Source organism: Numida meleagris, chromosome 1 (genome assembly GCF_002078875.1).
Source record: "Numida meleagris isolate 19003 breed g44 Domestic line chromosome 1, NumMel1.0, whole genome shotgun sequence".
NCBI classification, from domain to species: Eukaryota; Metazoa; Chordata; class Aves; order Galliformes; family Numididae; genus Numida; species Numida meleagris.
Window position 1 is genome coordinate 21,267,224 of NC_034409.1, and position 20,950 is coordinate 21,288,173.

Sequence of the window (20,950 nt, forward strand, 5' to 3'; positions counted from 1 at the left end):
GTCTGTGCATTAGAAATGATTACACAAAGAGATAAATTTATGTAGATATCTATCATGTTAGTAAGCCCTTCCATCGAATTTTAAAAGAGACAGCTAGGGACTCTCAGCTCTGTTACCGTATCTGTGATGTTCTTTAAGACTTTTTCACTCCAGCATTCACCACCCATCAGGCCAATGGGTCTTCACAATCAGTTGGTTATTGAATGTTCTTTCTCCTGAATGGGTCTGGATGGCTCCTTGTGCTTTTTTTTCCTAAAAGGAGCTGTATTTTTGAAACATAGCCTACAAAAGCCATCTAAATCCCCAATTACATTGCTTAATGAATTAAAGTTGAAGTATCTGAAACTGAATCAATTCCTATTACAATATCAACATTTAAATACCAGCACAGTCAGCAAAATGCATGTCAGTGGATTTTGATTTTCAAAATACCAAAGACATACATGGTTTTTTTCTGTTGTTTTTTTTTTTTCCCCAACATTTATATTAAATCATTGACTGAGGAATGCTATGCCATAGTGTACTATAGTGTGGCATAGTGTGCTTGGCATGTGTCTTTTTCCTTGACTTTCCACAAGCACACCAATCCCAGCCCTGTGAACTAACATGTGCTCGATGTTAAGCATACAAGTAATGAATCTAATGTAGTGAGATTTACTTATATGACCTGAAGTAACCTAATCCGGAAGAAAAAAAGTCATCAAAACCCTATTTGTTGTTTTTGACCAGCAAATATCAAATTGAAGTGTTTCATGTAAATGGACTAGATCAGTGTTTTTAACAAGATAGATTTCCATATATATGATGAACTTCTTAAGACAGATTTTTATTTTTTTTTAATCTGAAAACCAGTGTTTTGGTACAATTGCTTTTAAAAGAAACATTTGAAAAATTTACTTTTCAATTCACAGTAAAACAAATTTCAAATGTTTTGTCTATAACATCTTTATATGATACCATGTAAAACAGTGTGCATAAAAAAACAGTTTACAAGAAATACATTTTAGACACGCTTCATTTTAGCATAAACACATTATGAATAAACATAAACACATTTTATATACAGATAAAGATTGGTATGTGAATCTTCCAGTTTCCCAGTAGCCCAAAGAAAATGTTGTTCTGAATAGATTTACCAATATACACAATTTTTTGTTGAACAGTAGGGTGAAAGTGGTCTGTTATGCACATTATTCTGTACATTTTCTGTCTTTCTGTCTAAAACGCAGAGTATATAAAGGCTTACCAGCCTCCCTAGTATTAATGTAACTTGCTAGAAAAATGAGCCCACATTCATTACATAATGAACAAGGCACATGCACAATACTACAGAACAGTACTAGTCCACAGGTTTCACTTCCATAGGGTGGTTATGTGTAGTTTATGTATGTCCATAGAATACCACATACCTGTCCCCAGTAACAGAAATCAAATGCCCATTTCTTCTTGTATCACTTTGCAGCTGTGGGTGAGCAATACATGTTATTTCAGAAGTGAAGTTCATCTTTGTTCTCTTCAGGTTGGAAGACTTTTCATACACAGATAACAGTAGTACCTAATATTTATTTATTTATTTTCTGCCAACCTCTTATGTGCTCAAGATTGTGTCTTCAGGTGACTTTAAGTAAGTCTCATTTTTTTGCAATAGATTGCATTAGGTCTATAAGTTTTACCTTGTTGGTTTGTTCAGCTAATTTCTGTGACCCCATCTGAGCTCTGCTTGAGAGACAGTTGCTTTAGAGGTCTACAGCCTCTGATGTACCTTTTTCAGCATCACTGGTGAACACAAATGTTTCAGGTGAAGGAACAATATATTTGTAACAATTAGTTAGAATTAAGTTGTGTGGTCCTTATAGATCTTTCTCCCCATTTTATCTGTTTCCATAAAAAGTGACCTCCTAGAAAAAAAAGAATGTCTATAAAGAAAGAAACAGAATAGTATAATGCAGTTGAATGAAAAAAATGCTATAATTTTGGAACACAGGTATATAAAAGGAGGAATTTCAGAAAAAATGCTTCCACTGTTCTGTACTTTTTATATTACAAGGTCCATTTTTTATGAGAAGATTGGGGGAATTCAGTCAGCAATGAGAAGAGAAATCCCTGCAGAGTCTGTTGTTATTGTGCCTTTGAATACTCACACAGCTGCCTCATTTTTCTTCTCTCTGTGAAACAGCCATCACTTATTCTTTTTCTACAGATACTTCACTGCTTTTTTTAACAGCCTCTGTTTCTTGATCTACCTCTTTCTGCTCTTTATTTTATTGCCCTGCAATTCATGAAGCTACAGTTAAAGCATTAGAAACATTTCCATTGTGAATGGTGATGTCTAACACTCAAAGATTCTGCAAGTTGAAACATCATGGCATGTATTGTCTTACTGCCTATGTAAAAGCATGTACATGAAAAAAATAGAATCATTTTCCCATTTAAGTTTTTATTAACATTTAAAAAAAACATTAAAATTAATGAAAATCTTACCTTCAAGTTAACAGAATTGAGATCAGGCATCAGATGATTAATCATTATAGTAAACTGTAGCTTTTTAAAGCAATTAACTTTGAATAAATTGCTGTCAAGTGAAGCTACATTACTACATATCAACTTTAATTATATTTTTGTTGATGTTTATAACCCTTAATACTCCATACACATAACTCTGGTGTGTATGTAACTTGTGTTTTTAAAAATATCTGTGCAACTTAGGTTTTATGAATTAAATGGTGTTATGGGAGCGTTAAGCTGGATCTTCTTTTGGCCTAACTTTCAGAGACACAGATTGCCCTTAAATCACCTTGCCTTCACTAGTACCTGAAAGTGTACAATAGCTGGATCATTTTTAACTGATGTTGTACAAATGTTGTGGTGAAAAGAACCAAAGAGCTAGATCATACAAGGAATGTAGACAATGGTAGCCTCAGTATCGTTGGGACTGACTGAAGCTGAACACCTTAGTACCTAGATGAAGGCCTGGGTTGGTGCCCATAGTTTGCAGAAAGGAGAGAGGATGAGACCTTTGTCAAAGGCACTTTCTCAACAGTGAAGCAGTTCCAGTGTATTCCATCTTGTGCATAAGCCTTTGGCAAAGGTTTACTCTCTCCCACTCTACCATAGTCTCTCACAGAGACCCCAAAGATACACTGTATGCTAAAGAGTTGATCCAAAGCCAAGTTCACAGTACGCTTTTACGAGACATTAGTCGGAATCACCCAGAGGGACTGGATGATGCTACTTATTTCTAGCCCAGTGGTAACCTGAAACCACACAATAACTTATAAATCAGATGGGGAATGCACATAACAGTAGCTGAGACCTTGGAAGTTTAGTAACTAAACTTTTGTTTAGGCACACTAAAAATTTTTTGCCATACAAAAATTATAGCAAATCTTTAATGTATAACCTTAGGGTTTAGTTCTGATCATGGAAAAGATCAGACTATAGTTTTAAAATTACTATTACTGGTCTTTTATGTGTGAGTGTGCTGAAGCAACTCCATTAGGACACAAAGCTGTATTTTACTGAAATCAGAAACAAGTCCCTAATGTTGTTTTGTGACTGCAGGAAAGATACAATGAGATCTGAATGACTCTATGTATCAGCTCAATGAACCAGAAATTAAACAGAATTTATAGGCAATACTTTAACGGTTCTATAGAAAGAGTAATAGGCCACTTTGTTGAAAATCCCTCTTTCAAGAAATGCCTGAATAGCAATTTCCACAGCGGGGTTTTTAACTAATAGTACTAGCTCTCTTCCAATGAATAGATATTTTTTATTACTAACTAAGGAAAAAATGAACAAAAGCCTTCTTAACATCTACAGCTTGTATATGTATTGTGTTTGAATACAATTTTCTTATTTATGCCTCTACTCAAGGCAAAATATGAGAGCAGAAGATAAAGCATGGTGGAAAAAATGTTTCTCCTGCAGCATTCTTTTGTTATGCTTTAGTTTTAAAATTCGCATGAATGATCCAGTATATTTCATCATTACATGAGCCATTAAATGAAATATATTTTATCATTATACTTTCAAATAGTTTGCATGTCATGTAATTAAGACATTACATATGAGCCCACATATTCCAGTTAAATTTTAAAGAGCCAAACTCTGTGACAGAAGAGGTAAGCATTACTTTTTTTGGTTTCAGCGACACGGAGCCTTTGGCCCAATTGGTGCTGCAATATCATGATTTACTAGCATGTTTCATTTGCTGCGGATGATAAACTCCTGCAAACTACTTTTGAAGTGGTCTTCTTCTCAGACAGAAGTACTTCCCTCGTGACTTTCTTGTGGAATTTCAGTAGCCAATAGGAGGGCAACGTATATGTGACAATCATAGCCTTTCCCTGAGGAAGAAATGGTTGTGATTAATGGAATACAGCAAATGCAAGAATAAATAGATCTTATTTGTGGACTTCATCCGACAGTTCTGAATATATGTAAGTCATATTGCCTCCTTTTTTCTTTTTACTTGGCTTACATTCACAATTCAGATCATGGGAACTGCAAAGTACATTTGGTGGAAATAATCTTTTGAGATTATGCAATGAAAATAAATTGGCTGGTGTGAAAGACATTTGTCTGGCAGTATTTTAGTCTTGATAATTTAAAGAAATGGGATATCTTAATAATTGTTCGATTAATTTTATTGTCAGGAAATGATTTGTAGATTAGTAGTGAGTTAAAATTCTTTCAGCAATAATTTCTGAATATTTTCAATGTTTGTCTATAAAAGGTCACTGTGAAAATCTTTGTACATTTCATGAATGTTGATAACTCTGTGTCTTTTCCCATCACACTGAAATACTGAACAAATGGAAAGCAATAGTTTTTCTTGTTTGGCATTATAGTACGACAGCAGGTGGTTAGCTTCCAGAAACTTAATATTTTCAATGGTATGGCAGCAGGAAAGAGAAGAGAAAACAGCAGTGTCCCCCAGAGCTGAAACAAGTAAAATGCGCAATAACCTGAATGGCAAATGAAGCTTTTGTTTATACTACATAATATAATGTCTCTCAGTGAAAGTCAAGCAGTATGACATGCAGAGAGACAGAAGTCTGAACATGAGAGGGGAAAAAAAAAAAAAAGAGCAGCGACAAAACCTAAAACTCTCCTGGAAGCAGCAGACAGTGTTGAAAAATTCTACTTCCAAAGAACCAGGTCAGCTCCAAGGAGTCCGTGCTGGCCTCTGTCAAGGGCGCACGCTATTTCCAGACTGTGTGTTAATCTTACATATGCCACAGAACTGCAGTGGGCAAGCATGACAGAATAATTGATGGAAGCCATCAGAGCTAATACTGGATGAGGTAGCATAGAATCATTTTTCTGTGAAATCCAAGAAAGTATTATGATGGTGTCCAAGGAATACACACTACTTCTTCAAAGACCTGCAAATACAAGCTTGTTAACTATTACAAGGTCTAGGCTGGAATAAAAGTTGCAAAATGCCCTCTGATATAGTTTGATATCTGTTTTTCTGCAAATCTGCAAATGAATCAGCTCTTTTTTTTTTTTTTTTTTTTTTTTTTTTTTTTTTTTTGTCACAGACTAATTCAGTGTTGGGATTTCAGAAAGTCTCTGTAGTCTTCTCAGTCCATCACATCATAGTCCTAGAGGGAAGTGGAAATTATTTGCCAGAAGAAATGGAAAGTTTCTCTGTAAAACTGAAACTTTATCGTGTAAAAATGTTATTTTGTTGAATATGCTATCTTTACCAAAAAAATAAAATCTAAATTCCCAGCTCACCACTACATTAATATATTTAACCGAAGATATTTGATAACTTTATCTGTTAGAAGACATTTTTCTTTATTGGTCAGATATAGAAGAATTAAACACTCACTTAGAAACACAAATGGCAATACAAGCATTACAAACCAAGTGCCCTGTTCCACAATGCCATTTAATATTTACAACACTCCAAGAACACTGGTCCCAAAGGAAACAAAACATAATTTGCATTGCTGGTACCAGGTCCAGTTTCTTGCAGATCTACTTTTGATAAACCAAAGTTTAGTATTGCTCTGCAGAACACTTCTGCAAGAGTGTTGCCATAAAAAAAAAATTCTATACACAATTCCAATTCTGAAGTCTCTTTTTCATTCACCTGATACAGAATGTACTCCACTTCTGGGAGGTTATTCTACTTTCTAAGTCAGTTGCAGTGTCTTTACTCTCTTTGTAATCAATCATCGACTGACAGTACTAAATAAGAATGATCTTTCAAAGTATTCCTTTTTTTCATGTATATATTTTTTTTTTCTAGTCTTGCTAGAGTGTCAGCGCTTTTCCCAATAGATAAGTTTTGATGTATAGCTGATCACCTCCTTTCTACAGCGCTGCTTTTGGTAGTTCTCCTGCACTCCCTCTGGAGTATTTGTTTGAGTATCATGGAGGGAAACATTCTAATGGAGAAAATCTGTAGCAACAGCAGTCAACAGGGTGAAACAGGGGTAACAGGGTCAAAGTGCTTTGTGGAGGTAAGACAACTTCAAAGAAGATTCCTGGTGGAAGAGATGAATGACTGCTTTCTTCTTAGGAACCAAAGAGTCAAATATAAAGACAATTTCTATAGGCCGCAGCTGGAAGTCTGCCTCAGTGGCTTACTGTTTTCTTAAAAAATCTCATCAACTGGATATGACTTGAATAACACTTATAATCTTTAGAAAGAGAGAGATAAGATTAATAAAATCTTGGAAAGGTAGAGCAAGAGAGAGTATACAGATGAAAAAGAATATTGAAGATGAATACAATATATTTAACAACTGCCAAAATTTTGAGACTTGTTTTTTACAAGAATATGAAATCTTAATTAGAGATAAACCTATCCATGCACTTACTTATCTATCTCTGTACGTATCCCACATATTACAGACTGTAAAGAATAAAAATCAATATTGCCTGCCTACTATATTTAACTCATATGTGCAATTCTTACTGTACACGTAATTTAGAGATGATGCAGTCATAAACATATCCGTATCCATATATTCTTCCTCTGCTTCCTCTAGTTTTTCATCACCAGTGACAGGCATTTCTAAAAACAATGTACTGTTTGTTTCTTCATTTCTATAACTCATATAGTTATCTGAAAATGCAGAACAAGTTGCAAACATTTTGATGTACAGCGCTTATCGTTCCTTGTGAGAATTTTCATCTGCTGCCATCATTTTCAGTGCGATGCTGCACAAGGAGTGACAGAAAGATTAGTTTTATATGAAATTCAGGGTATTTTTCACATAATGACAGCTATGAAGTGTACAATTTGCAAGATAAAATAACAAAAATGTCATTATGTCAAATGCCAGATTGATGGTATTTTATAAATTATTGCCTAAAGCATTGAAAGTTTAGGACAGATACCTAGAAAGTACGTTCTGTAGATAGCTTCAAAAGATGGTGTTTCAGAACCGATTTCCTTACCTAAGAAAAATGAACTGTTACTTCTAGAAACAGACCACAGAAAATCGGAAGAGTGAGAAACAATAGCCCTACAACAATAGCAACAAAATAAATATTACATTTGTTACCTCAGGAAGTCTGACTAATTCAGGTCATTTTATAACTGTGCATATTGTTTTGCCAAGGAAATAGAAATGAGACAGTAGAGGTAACATACTCACTAAAAGAAATCACATTGTGCTTTGTGGTTGTTCTATGTATGGAACAGTGCTACAAGTACTTAAACTTTCTTGTTTGGTAGTGCTACACCCTCCATGGATTATTATTTTTTTTGTCTTGAAAGAGCAAAACAATTCTCCTATAGTAGGTATCCTTAAGACATAATATGTTTTGCTTTTGAGAACAAGGAAGGTCAGACATTCACAGGGAGAAGACCTCTTTCTAAACAATCCTTTGTGTACATTTAAGGAAAAAGAATACAGCAAGGTCTTGCAAATTTTCCACCACTGAATCCTGCTGAATAACTCTTGGCGCCAAGGTACATGACACAGCCCCTGACCTATGTTTGTTGAGGTTGTGTCTGAAAGCCAGGCTTTCCGTAAGCAGCACTAATGACAGCAGAATGTTTTTTGAGGTTGGAAAACTCAATTGGAACTGTTTCCATCTGGGTGAATTTCCCACAGATATGAAGTCAGGGATCAAAGAAAGTTGTTTTCTGGAGAGCAGAAGTGTAATGTCAGCTTTCCTGCCAGGTACAGCGGGGTTGAGCTGCCAGCTGCCAGGGCCAAAGGCCTGGTGTTCTCCTGATGCACCAGAGACTTGAGGCTCTGTGGTGTGGGGGAGTAACAGAACTTAACCAAAATATATTTGCATAATGTGGGACTTGCAGTACTTGCAGTATATCTGGACCTAGGATGCGTTACTGTTTATCTGGTAAAATGACAGTAACAGGTAGATCGTATTTTTTGTTTATTTCAGATTGTGAAACTCCTACTACATAAATCCCCTCCAAATTCAGGGTTTATAAAATTAATTTTACAGTTAATGAATTCAAAGTTTCTTGGAGACATTTAACTGAAAAGACTGATATCAGGTCATTTTCAAGTATTCACAAGGTTTTCACTCACATCCTTTTCTGACACTGAATTTATCAGCAGAAAATTTAACAAACAGTCAATATTACAAATTTTATATTGCCTTTTGGATAAACTGAGTCCAGTTCTCAGAAAATAATACAGAGAAGGAAAAAAAAGAAGAAGGCAGACTGATATCCCGATTTTCTACTCAAATATAAAATGGAATGTTCTGACATGTAAAAAGATCAAAGAATTCAGAAAGGCACATCTTTGCTGAGCAATTAAATGAGTCTACAGAAGTACTATTCCTGTCCTGAAAAAAAAAAAAAGAAAAATGTAAGTCTCCTGCACTAAGATAAAACAAGTTATCAAATATTTTGTGAAAATATATTATTATATCCTACAAAGAATTGCTGTTATATTTTGTACATTAGAATTTCCGCATCTCTGTTCAAATGTTACTGAATTTGACAAACATTTTTATCACAATAAAATAACCATGTTTTCCAATTAAATTTCTACCCCTTATTTACAAATGTTTAGCTTACAACAGATTACAACAGGGCATGAGCAGAAGTGGATCTATGTGAAGCTGACAAACTTAAGGCGTACAATTCTCCATTTGCCAGAAATCAAGTAAACTCAGCATATCCAAGTGAGCCCTCAGAGACCTACAATTGATGATGAGTTTGAGCTGGTGCTTGCTTTCTACTTGAGTCTGCATCAACACTCCAAAATGCCAGATTCTGACATGCTCAGAAGCTGACTAACGAACAGAAATCCATGCAATCTGTTCTAAAAAATACAGTCTAGGAGAAGAGGTGCATGCACTGTGAAGTCCATTTAAATGCTATCATTTTTCTTTTTGACCGTGAAGGTGTTCATAGATGGAATATTGCAACAGGATAATATATACTAATTTTTGCTGTTTAAGAACTTGAAACCTTTGTAAGAACATTATATGGCAGAAGTACCTGGAATCACAGAAAGACAGTCTGTCTAGAGTGTAGTTGGTGAGCCATTCTTAAAGATAATGGTAGCAATATTGAGATGCTCAGAACATTTTCCACTGCTCAGCACTTCAATTTTGATTCACTTCTTAAGGACAATCTCAGATTTCTCTTGGTTTTGGAAATACTTTTTCTATCTCCAAACTACTGATTACACCACTAGTCTGCAGCTGGGAGATACTTACTTTGAAGTGTTCTGTGTTTTTACTGAAAATGAGGAGGAAGTCGCTGGCATACCTCAGTTTAATTCTTTAACAGGGCTGTTGACTTTGCTTCGTTCAGAAATGTTGAGAGGATCCAGGGCTAAAAAGTTTCTCAAAATTAAATGTTTGAAAACACTTGCAAGCTGTTTATTAGAAGCTGCCAATGAGATGACAAATGGGATGAAATGACAAAGTTAATAATCCCTCACATATCTTATATGTTTTTTAAAAAAATACTGTTGGTACTTACGTAAGCCAAAAAAAAAGTTTAAAAAAGTTGTTATGTGGTTTCTCCTTAACCTTTGCCAAAAAAAAAATTAGCAACTTATCTTGAGCAGTCAAAATAATGAATCTTGTTTAATGGAAATACGTAGGTGAAATTATTTGAGTTATTATTATGAAATCTTTGTAATTTCCTACTGACTAGAAAAGGAATTTAGTTCTCACTTAAGCAGTTTTCTTAACTAGGAACATTGCTTTGAAGTGTAGGTTAGGGATGTTGGTCACTGCAGTATACAGACTGGACCCCTCTGTGAATAACAATCATACTTCTGTTTGTGGCAGAATTTCAGTCTCTAAACACACAATTTTACTTTACGTCATTTTAACAAGCAGGACCAAAAGGCAACTATACCGGTATTTCCAAGTTACTCATATTTCATTATTATTCTACTAGCAGAATTTAATAAAACTAAATGGTTGTGCTATTTACACATGATTTATTATGAATAGTTTTGGGGTTAAAATTTTTTTTATGAGATGTTATCCTTCACTGGATATCTTTCTTTCAATAGATCTACATTATAAGATTCCCTATTATAATGATATACGTTTTACCTTTGTTAAACTTCCATTACTACAGTACTGCTGCAATGTTTAGTGTTACATGTACACCACAATTTGAATAAAATGAAAATAAAAATATGAGAGAAGCTAGATATCATATATTTAAACAATAACAAATATGTAAAGAGGAGTGAAGAGAGGAAAGAATTACAGAAGATATGCAATAAATAACAAAAAGTAAATACTGACCTTAAAGGATATCACAAGATCATAGAATGGCTTGGGTTGGAAGGGGCCTTAAAGATCATCTAGTTCTAACCCTCTCTGCCATGGGCAGGGTTACCAACCAGTAAATCAGGCACCAGCTTAGGCTGCCTGGGGCCCCATCCAACATGGTCTTGAACACCTCTAGGGATAAGGCATCTGCAGCTTCTCGGCGCAGCTTGTTCTGGTGTCTCACTGCCATCTGAGTGAAAAATTTCCACCTAATATCTAATCTAAATCTCCCTTCTTTGAATATAAAATCATTCTCCTTTGTTCTATCACTATCTGCCTGTGTAAAAAGTCTGTCTCCTTCCTGATTATAAGCTCTCTTTATAAACACGCATATAATCTACTATGCTTTCCCCTTGTATACATAGACTCTAATAAGTGCTGTATCACTTTGAAAAAGATAACTTGAAGATGTTATCTCAAAAAGAATCCACTGTAATGCAGATGTCTGGAACACTTTTTTACAACATTAAGTTGAACAGATAATCAATTTTCTGACCTACACATTTTTCTGTCTATTTGTTTAGAAGAACCCAAACCTGTCAAGGCCAGGCTGACCTTCCTGTAACTGGCACTTGTTAATATACCTTTTCATCACAACTTGTGCTTTGATGAAAATAAAATAGTATTTCTTAACAACAGTATGCATCTCAGATCTGTAGGTGTACAAATCACAATCAATGTTTAATAGATAAGAAGCTTAGGGGCTGAAGGCTTTTCATCCTATCAGAATTTATTTCTTCTTCAGAGTTCCAGTCACTCCAGGGAATCATCTAATGTAATTGTTTTTTGAATGGCTTCAGTGATTTTGCTTTAATGACAATGCCCACTGGGCTGCTCCTCACATTTCTAATATTTTCCATGAAAAAAATTCTTCCTTGGAGTTTGCTTTTGTTTAGTTTCTTGTTATTTCGGGGAGACGTAAAAAAATCTAGGAGCTACCATGACATTATTTGCTAATGTATGCCTCTATCTGCATATGATGTGTGGCTGATGGTGATTGTTGATTACAATCTGTTAAGAAATACTCAATAGACAGCAATGTATTTTTCCATACTGGAACTAGATTTATCAATTAATACCAACCACAAGCACTTGCCAGTATGAGGTTAATCCAAGATTTGCTGTGAGTTATCAGTGTGTCCTAAAATCTTCTAGGGAGCTGAGGTCATCCAGGTCTCACTAAAATGACCAGGAGCCAATAAAATTAAATGAGAAGACTCCGATTTTCAAATCACTAAATTATCACTGTGTAAAAAATAAATCTGGCTGTAAGAACACCCACCTACCACATCAAGTTTTTGCTCTATTTTCTGAGGAATATGGAAATGAGCAGAGACTGAATAGTTGTGAACAACGATGGGGTTATGACTTGGGGGCGTGTCAACAGCTTATGGGCATTCAGCCCAGTTCTGTGACGACTGGGACAGGGGACCCACGGGCCCACGCCCCGGGAAAAGGGAAAAGGGGAAAAGGGTAAGGAGATGGCCCTGAGAGCAAAGAACCGCAGCAACAATCTGAGGAGAAACAAACTAATTTACTAAATAAGATATCGGAATGCAAAACAACACACTATAATACAATATAATTACAATTTTAGCTGATAAATCCAATACAGAGAGAGAGAATGTCCCAGAATCAAGGTTGGCCCTACGCTACTACCGACGATAAGACGGCTGGAGAGCGAGGTGCTGCCAAGACGAGAGACGGCGGAAAAAGGGATGAGGTCTCATGATCTGCAAGTTTTAATCTTTTCCCTCTGGCCGGAAATGGTAACAGAGGAGCAAAGTACCTTGGGGAATGTAGTAGTCCTTCTCTTCTGAGAACCAAGTACATTCACTACATCATGTTATGATGTGGAATACCAATAACTGAAAATCATAAAACCATGACAGGGCAGTTCCTTGTACTGCATCAGTGCCTCAAAGATGCTGCTACTTTGAGGAAAATCCACAAAGCAGTTTAGGTATTATAGTGCTATGCAAAGAGGGTCAGACTGAAAATCAACCTCAACTGAAAAGACAGTACAAATGAACCTATATCTTGATTTTAAATATCCCTGACCTGGAGTTAAATTCTTTACTGAACGCAAAATAAAGAGAAAACAACATTCTGCCATTTGTGTATTAAAATAATTCAGCTAAAACCACATGATGATCGAAAGGGAAGATTTTTTCGGATGTTTTCTCTGTGTGTGTATGCATTTCTGTCCTCATATAGATTCACTGGGGACATGAAGACAGGATTTCCTTCCTTTCCCAGTTGGACTTTATCTCCCATTCTCTGCTTCAGAGTCCTGTTCCCTACTTCAGCCTAGGGTTACAGTTTCTTCATCAATCCTGATTAAGAAATACTGGGATACGAGTGGAAGGAATTGGACTGTGCCAACTATTGCCCAGTGTTTTCACTAAACAAGGACTGAAAGCTGGCATTTCCTCTATTATATAACCTCTTGCAGTTTTAATTGTGGAACTTTTCAGCTAAGTTGGTCTGAGGAAGTTTAAAATTAATGAAACAGTTAATGACCCACTGATTACCTGAAATGGAAACAGACAGTTCAGGTACATGTGAATCTGTACGGTGACTGAGCCCAAAATACAATCTCAGATCTATCTCTTTTCTTAGCCTGAAGACACTGTGCTGTACCATGAAATTCACAGTTCCAGAGCTAGACATTCAGATTTTCAAACATTTCTTTGGATTCCCACAATCCCATGCAAAGAGAAGAGCTGAAGAGGAGCAGATCAATAAATCACAAGAACAGGTCTGGCTTCTTTGATTTAAACAAACAGACAAATAAACAAAGAAAAAACACCCATCAAAACCAGAAGAAAAATGTATCATATTCTAACAGTTCAACATGAGTCAAATGATCTGCAACGTGGAAATCCAATGTTATGATGTCTGCTCTTTTCCCTAATTTAGAGAAGGAATTTCCACATTTCCCCTTCACACTAATACTCTTGTCTTTGTACACTCTATATTTTACACAAGGTAGAGAAGAAAAACGTTCTGCAGGAAGCCCTGAAAAAAAAATATCCTGCAATAATCTACCAGTGACAGAACCCTGTAACTATTAAATGGAAGGCCTGTGAGATGTTTTGTAGTAAATGATCCTTGAAGAGATATGTTTATACATATCTCTCTGCACTGAAACACTGAAGTGTGAAGCCTATTTTATATAATAATTGCCAATTTGCAGTAGATGATGAACAACTTTCTGGCTCTGGAAGAGGGCATCCTTCTCAGTTGCATTCTGAACAGGTGAGCATTATCCTCAGAAAGTGACATTCCTTGGAAGACTGTCACTGAGACATCATCAAGACAGAAATTTTCAACAGGTGTGAGTGCTTTTCAGACTGTTACCAAACATTTATTTTTAAACAGAACTGATTGAATCAAGTAATACCTAGATTCATCACAACACGGAAAGAGATAGATTGAGTGTAAGGAGAATGAGTAGAATGGGATTGTGGAGGAAAATCAATATGTAAACTGAGCAACAGATGTGACACTATTGATGAAATGACTGATTTCGTGTATGTTGGCTATGTGTTATGTGTATCATAAGTTCTATGACTCATGATTACTTTCCATGAAAGGAATTTCCAGAAAAAATTTTTACCTATTAAGACAGTTTAAAATGTTAAATATGTATCTCTCTGGAGAATTAACATTATTCCAAGATGAGTTAAGTGGAAATTTAGAACTCCTATATTTGGATGAAGTTAAATTATTTCACGGACAAATGTCTAAAGATGTTTAAATAAGACATGTCTCTCTTCAAAGTACATGTAGCTTTAAAATCTTGTCTTTTAGGACCAGAAAGTACTGAAAGAACATGCATCTCCAGTGCTGTCAATGCATACCCTAAGAAAACCCTTCTGCCAGTCAAAGATTTGCCTAAGGATTCTTTTATAAGATCTGAGGTTTTAATATGTAACAAATAAATTTGTTCTACACTGAGAATCCTACCAAGGTAGAATAGGATATTTCAGTTAATTTTCCAATAGTTGCATTTTTTAAGTTACACTAACAAAATTAAAATAATTTTTGTTCAGTAAAAATAGATACCTGCAGAATTTGTAGACTAAGATGGATCCTTTTGAAGGAGAAGGTAGATATTCCCACTGTTAATATAGTTATAATTAATCTATGTATAACTTGCCTGGAGAAAAAAATTCTCTTTGGAACAGAATAAAATATTCTGTCAGTAATGGGGTAGATTAACCATAAGGAAGTGATATTGGAATTAAGATACATAAAGAAATGATAACTAAGAATCTACAGCTTGAGAATCATGAATAAGAAAATCTTAAGCATGACAAAATTTTGATCATTAAAAAATAAAAATTCAAAGATTGATTAAACTAGTAGTCCTACAATTTATACACAATGCATTAATGAAAAAAATGCATAGTGAAACAATTAAAATCTTAAAATCCACTGCATATAAAGAGTTTCTTCTTTTAGGAAATTGTTTGCAACTAGATCTGAACTTATCCACCATTCCAAAAAGCAGATTGGTTAGTTTGAGATGATATTGTTTGAAATGTCAATTAAAAATTTATGTCTAAGTGCTAATTTAACAATAACGGCAAAACTTCAGATACAGCAATGATAATTATAAATTATTACTTATCAGTAATCGAGATTTAATTATAAATATTTGCTGTGAACTATTTTGAGCTTTCTCTTCAGTTACGTTAGAATGGATAGTATTGTAAACATATTACCTGTTACTTCCTAAAGATCACCTCTTAAGTTTGTATAAAGTAGTTATCATGCCAAAACAAACATTTCAAAGCAAATATATGAATGTTCATCAATGCATGTGAAAATTTCAAGTGTTTACGTTTGGGAAAAGAATCATGAAAATATCTTTACAAGTTAGAAAATGTTTTGAAATATTGGCAAGTTTTCAATTAAAGTCTCATTCTTCTTCTGACTAGTGTAGCAGAAATACAGACATCTGGCAGCCTAAGTATGTTCAAAATCTCTGGAACTCACCACAGCTAACTTTTACTTTAAGATTTTACTAGAGAAAGTTGCCATAAATTCATACATTGGGGTATGGAAGGGAATTTTACTTAAAAGTTGGCCTGCATTTGACTGGGAGAGTAGCTGGTTTGGTGCTGTGTGTGTGTGTATTTAGGACGAGAACTATGTTGATAAAGCACCAATATTTTAGTTGTTACTGAGTAGTTCTTACACTAAGTCAAGGACATTTCAACCTCTATCAGCAAGAATGCTGGGGGTGCACAAGAAGCTGCAAAGGGACAGAACAAGGACAACTGATTCAAACCGGCCAGAGTGATATCCTGTAACATAAGGCATCATGCTGAACTGGAGGAGAGTTAACTGGGGGCTGCCACTGCTTGGAGATGGGCTGGGCATTGGTTAGCTGGATGATGAGCAACCGGGTTGTGCATCACTTGCTATGCATATTCTTTTTGTTGTTGCTGGTTTTTGTTTGACTGCTTTTATTTACATTCTTTTTCTATCTTATTAAACTGTCCTTATCTCAACCCACAAGTTCTTGAACTTTTCTATTTTTCTGTTTTCTGCCCAATCCCACTGCAATGAGTGGGGAGTGAGAAAGCATCTATATGGTGCTTAGCTATCTGCTGGGTTAAATCATAGAATCATAGAATCATAGAATTGCTCAGGTTGGAAAGGACCTTCAAGATCATCAAGTCCAACCGCAACCTAACCATACTACTCTAACTCTAAAAACCCACCACTAAATCATGTCCCTGAGCACCACATCCAAATGGTTTTTAGACACATTCAGGGATGGTGACTCAACCACTTCCCTGGGGAGCTTGTTCCAGTGAATCAGATCATAACAGATAGATTCAAAAGACAAATACAAATTATTTCTTGATACAGTCTACAAGATTTCTCACTCAACAAAGATGTCTGATTTCTATTCTGTAAAAAACAGTAACAAACTCTCACCAATAAATAAATAAATAAAAATCCCAACAGCAATATTTCAGTTTGTTGTTAACCTCAGAACAACAAAACGAAGTATTAGGAACAAACAAGCTTCAAACAGTTTAAGTTAAAAGCTCTCATTGTGATAACCCTGGAGCCTTTGGAATTTCATTTAAAAAAAGTAGACAGCCCAATGAGACCTCCTTTGATCATTCTTCACATGCCAATTATATTCTATATATTTGTTTATGAACTAGAAAATGTTCAGAAATATTCAATATTCATCATCAAGATACATTTTAGATATAGAAAAAAAAGTTGCTGAGAATAAGATCAGATAACTGACAGTGAATAAGAGTTTAAATATTGAAAGCAATAGACACTTTAAGTAAAAAAAATAAATAGTAGTGTTGACTCATTAAATCAGTGAAGTAAGAGTTTGTTCGTGCAAAACAATGATCAGTTTAATTCCAAAGAGGAAAACACCATAAGCATATAAAACATTGAGGAGGCAAGATGTTCTACTACAGCCTTTAGAAGGAGTGGCACAGTTTTCTGTATGCTTGTACATTTTACTAGATCACATAAGGGACTGCTGTAACAGGTACATGCTCATGCATTTGAGATGTTCATACTGCCGAAGAAAAGGAAATTACAGTGTAACTGGATCTCAGTGATATGATGGAATTTATAGTACTGCTACGGGTCTTTAAAGATATACTAACTTTTTTTCTTTATAGAAGTATCTTTTAATTTTAAAGGCCTAGAAATCCTTATGGTACTACCTACTAGCATTTGTGACCATAAAATGGAGATGGTCATATTTTCCTGTTCTGCACTGATGTAATCAAGGTAAGCAAATAAAGGCAGTAAGACATTCTAATATTGTAGTAAGTGACTGAGAAAACTGACATAAAAGACTCAATACAATTATTTTTACATTGAGATAATAGCTGAAGCCATAAGCTGGCCTTAAAGATGAGAAACTGTGTTATGTTTTCTGGTACTAGAACATCTGCTTGGATGCTCTGAATATATGGAAAGCCTGAACTTCACTGAAATTACTATATTTCTTTCAGATTATTTATGGTTGAACTGACAATACTAATTTTATTTCTCTTCTGACACAGCAATCCCTCTCTTCCTCTTCTGTGAAGGCTCATATTCACGACTTCATCTTGGTGATGGGAAAGAGGGTTGTTTTATTTAAAAGATTTTTTTACATGTATTGCTTGAACCTCTAGAAAGGGGTGGTCTATTATGTATCTGGTGTTCTGAAACTAACAAAATTGACGCATTTAATAAAAAAGAATGAAAATAATTGCCTGCCTAGCTGATGTATAGCACAGCGAAATTTGAACATTTTAATATCTCAAAGAGTTTGCATTCAAGAATACTACACTTGGCATAAATTTACATAATAAATAACAATAAATGTACCTTTCTATAAAGCACCTAGGTTAAAATTTTGTATAACAAAAATGCTAAAGAAACAGCCAGTTTCCATAGAATTCAAGGCTATTGAATTTGTATAAATCTAGCTTGCTCTATGTTCTTGAATATGTCACTTTCTAATTATTCAGTTCTAGCAGATTAGTTGAACATCTGGGAATACATGCAATATTTTTTTCTTGTAGACTTAGCAAGCTGTCAATGAGAGCTTACTGATACAAAAGGATACAGAAGAGATTTTTATCCAAAGCAATCACCAATTAAAAAAATGGCTCCAAAGATAATGCCTTCTATTTTATAATGTTGGATCATGACATCAGAGGTGGATGTTTGTGGTATGGCAGTAGATGCTGAGCCTTCCTGACAATATTCTGTTGCATTCTGTTGCCATGTGACAGACAGCAGCAGAGAGGAAGTCTGACAAAATGATGTCTGACATGGAAGTGCATATGAAGCAAAGGTGTAAAATCAGATTCCTCCGTGTGGAAAAAATTGCACCCACTGAATTAATTGATGCTTGTTGAATGTTTCTGTAGACTAAAGAGAGGATGTGAGCACAGCGAGGCAGCGGGTGGTGCTTTTCAGCAACAACGCTGTCGTAGCATCTGTGAAACAGTGGATTACTTGGTCAAAATGCATAGCTAATGGTGGTGACTATGATGCAAACGGCTGGTGCAAACGCAAGAATTTTGGGTTCTTTGATCATGGGGCAGTTTACTCGGCAGCAGGCCTGAGGTCTGCTGATGGGTCTGTCCTATCTGAAAGGGGGAAATGGATCCTTGCCCAGGAGCTGGCAGGGCTTATAGAGAGGGCTTTAAACTAGAGAGGAAGGGGGAAGGGGATAAAACCAGCCCTGCAGGAGGTTTGCCTAGGCGGGCATCGGGATTACGGGTGAGGCAAGGGGCTCAGCTGAAGTGCGTCTATGCCAATGCCCGTAGCATGAGCAACAAACAGGAGGAGCTGGAAGCCTTTGTGCAGCAGGCAAACTATGACTTAGTTGCCATTACGGAAACATGGTGGGATCGCTCCCATGACTGGAGTGCTGCAATGGATGGCTACAAGCTCTTCAGAAAGGACAGGCAAGGAAGGAGGGGTGGTGGCATGGCTCTCCATGTTAGAGAGTGTTTTGATGTTATCAAGCTTGCAACTGGGGAAGATAATGTTGAATCTCTGAGAGTTAGGATCAAAGGAAAGGCTGACAAGGCAGACATCCTGGTGGGGGTCTGTTATAGACAGCCTAACCAGGATGAAGAGACAGATGAGGCGTTCTATGAACAGCTGGCAGGAGTTTCACAATCGCCAGCCCTTGTCCTCATGGGGAACTTCAACTTCCCCGATATATGCTGGGAATACAACACGGCACAGAAGCAGCAGTCTAGAAGGTTTCTAGAGTGTATGGAAGATAACTTCCTTCTGCAGCTGGTAAGAGAGCCTACCGGGGGAGGTGCCCTGCTAGACCTGCTGTTTACAAACAGGGAAGGTCTGGTGGGAGATGTGGAAGTAGGCGGCTGTCTTGGACATAGCAACCGTGAAATGGTAGAGTTTTCAATTCTTGGTGGAACCAGGAGAGGGGACAGCAAAACTGCTACCTTGGACTTTCGGAGGGCAGACTTTGAATTGCTCAGGAGACTGGTAAGGAGTGTCCCTTGGGATTCGGTCTTGGAGGGTAAAGGGGTCCAGGAAGGCTGGTTGCTCCTCAAGAAGGAAGTCCTGAAGGCGCAGGAACAGGCTGTCCCCCTGAGCCGCAAGATGAGCCAGCGGGGAAGGAGACCGGCGTGGATGAACAGGGAGCTTTTCCTGAGGCTCCAGGAGAAAAAGAGAATCTACCTCCTGCGGAAGAAGGGATGAGTAACTTGGGGAGAGAACAAAGAGGTTGTTAGGATGTGCAGGAAGAAAATTAGAAAGGCAAAGGCCCAGCTCGAAATCAGCTTGGCTGCTGGGATTAAAGGGAACAAGAAACTCTTTTACAAATATATTAACAGTAAGAGGAGGACCAAGGAGAATCTCCATTCTTTACTGGACGTGGCTGGGAATGTGGCTGCTGAAGACAATGAAAAGGCTGAGTTTCTCAATGCCTTCTTTACGTCTGTCTTTAAAAATCAGACCAGTTGTCCTCAGAGTACTCTACTCTCTGACCTGGAAGTCTCGGATGGGGAGTGGAATAAACCCCCCACAATTCAGGAGAAAACGGCCAGAGACCTACTACTCCACCTGGACTGCCACAAGTCTATGGGGCCAGACAAGAGTACTGAGGGAGCTGGTGGAGGAGATAGCCAAGCCTCTTTCCATCATCTCTCAGCGTTCCTGGTCAACAGGAGAGGTCCCAGAAGACTGGAGACTTGCCAGTGTGACTCCCATCTACAAGAAGGGTCGTAAGGAGGATCCGGGGAACTACAGGCCTGTCAGCCTGATCTCAGTGCCAGGGAAGCTTATGGAGCAGATTGTCCTAAGGGAGATCATGCAGCATTTGCAGGACAACTGGTGAATCAGGCCCAGCCAGCATGGATTTGTGAAGGGCAGGTCCTGCTTGACCAACCTGATCTCCTATGATCGAGTGACCCGCCTGATGGATGAGGGAAAGGCTGTTGATGTGGTCTACCTAGACTTCAGAAAAACCTTCGACATTATCTCCCACAGTATCCTCCTGGAGAAGCTGGCAGCCCGTGGCTTGGACAGGTGCACTCTGTGCTGGGTAAGGAGCTGGCTGGAGGGCTAGGCCCAGAAAGTGGTGGTGAATGGAGTTAAATCCAGCTGGCAACCAGTCATGAGTGGTGTTCCCAAGGGGTCAGTGCTGGGGCCTGTCCTT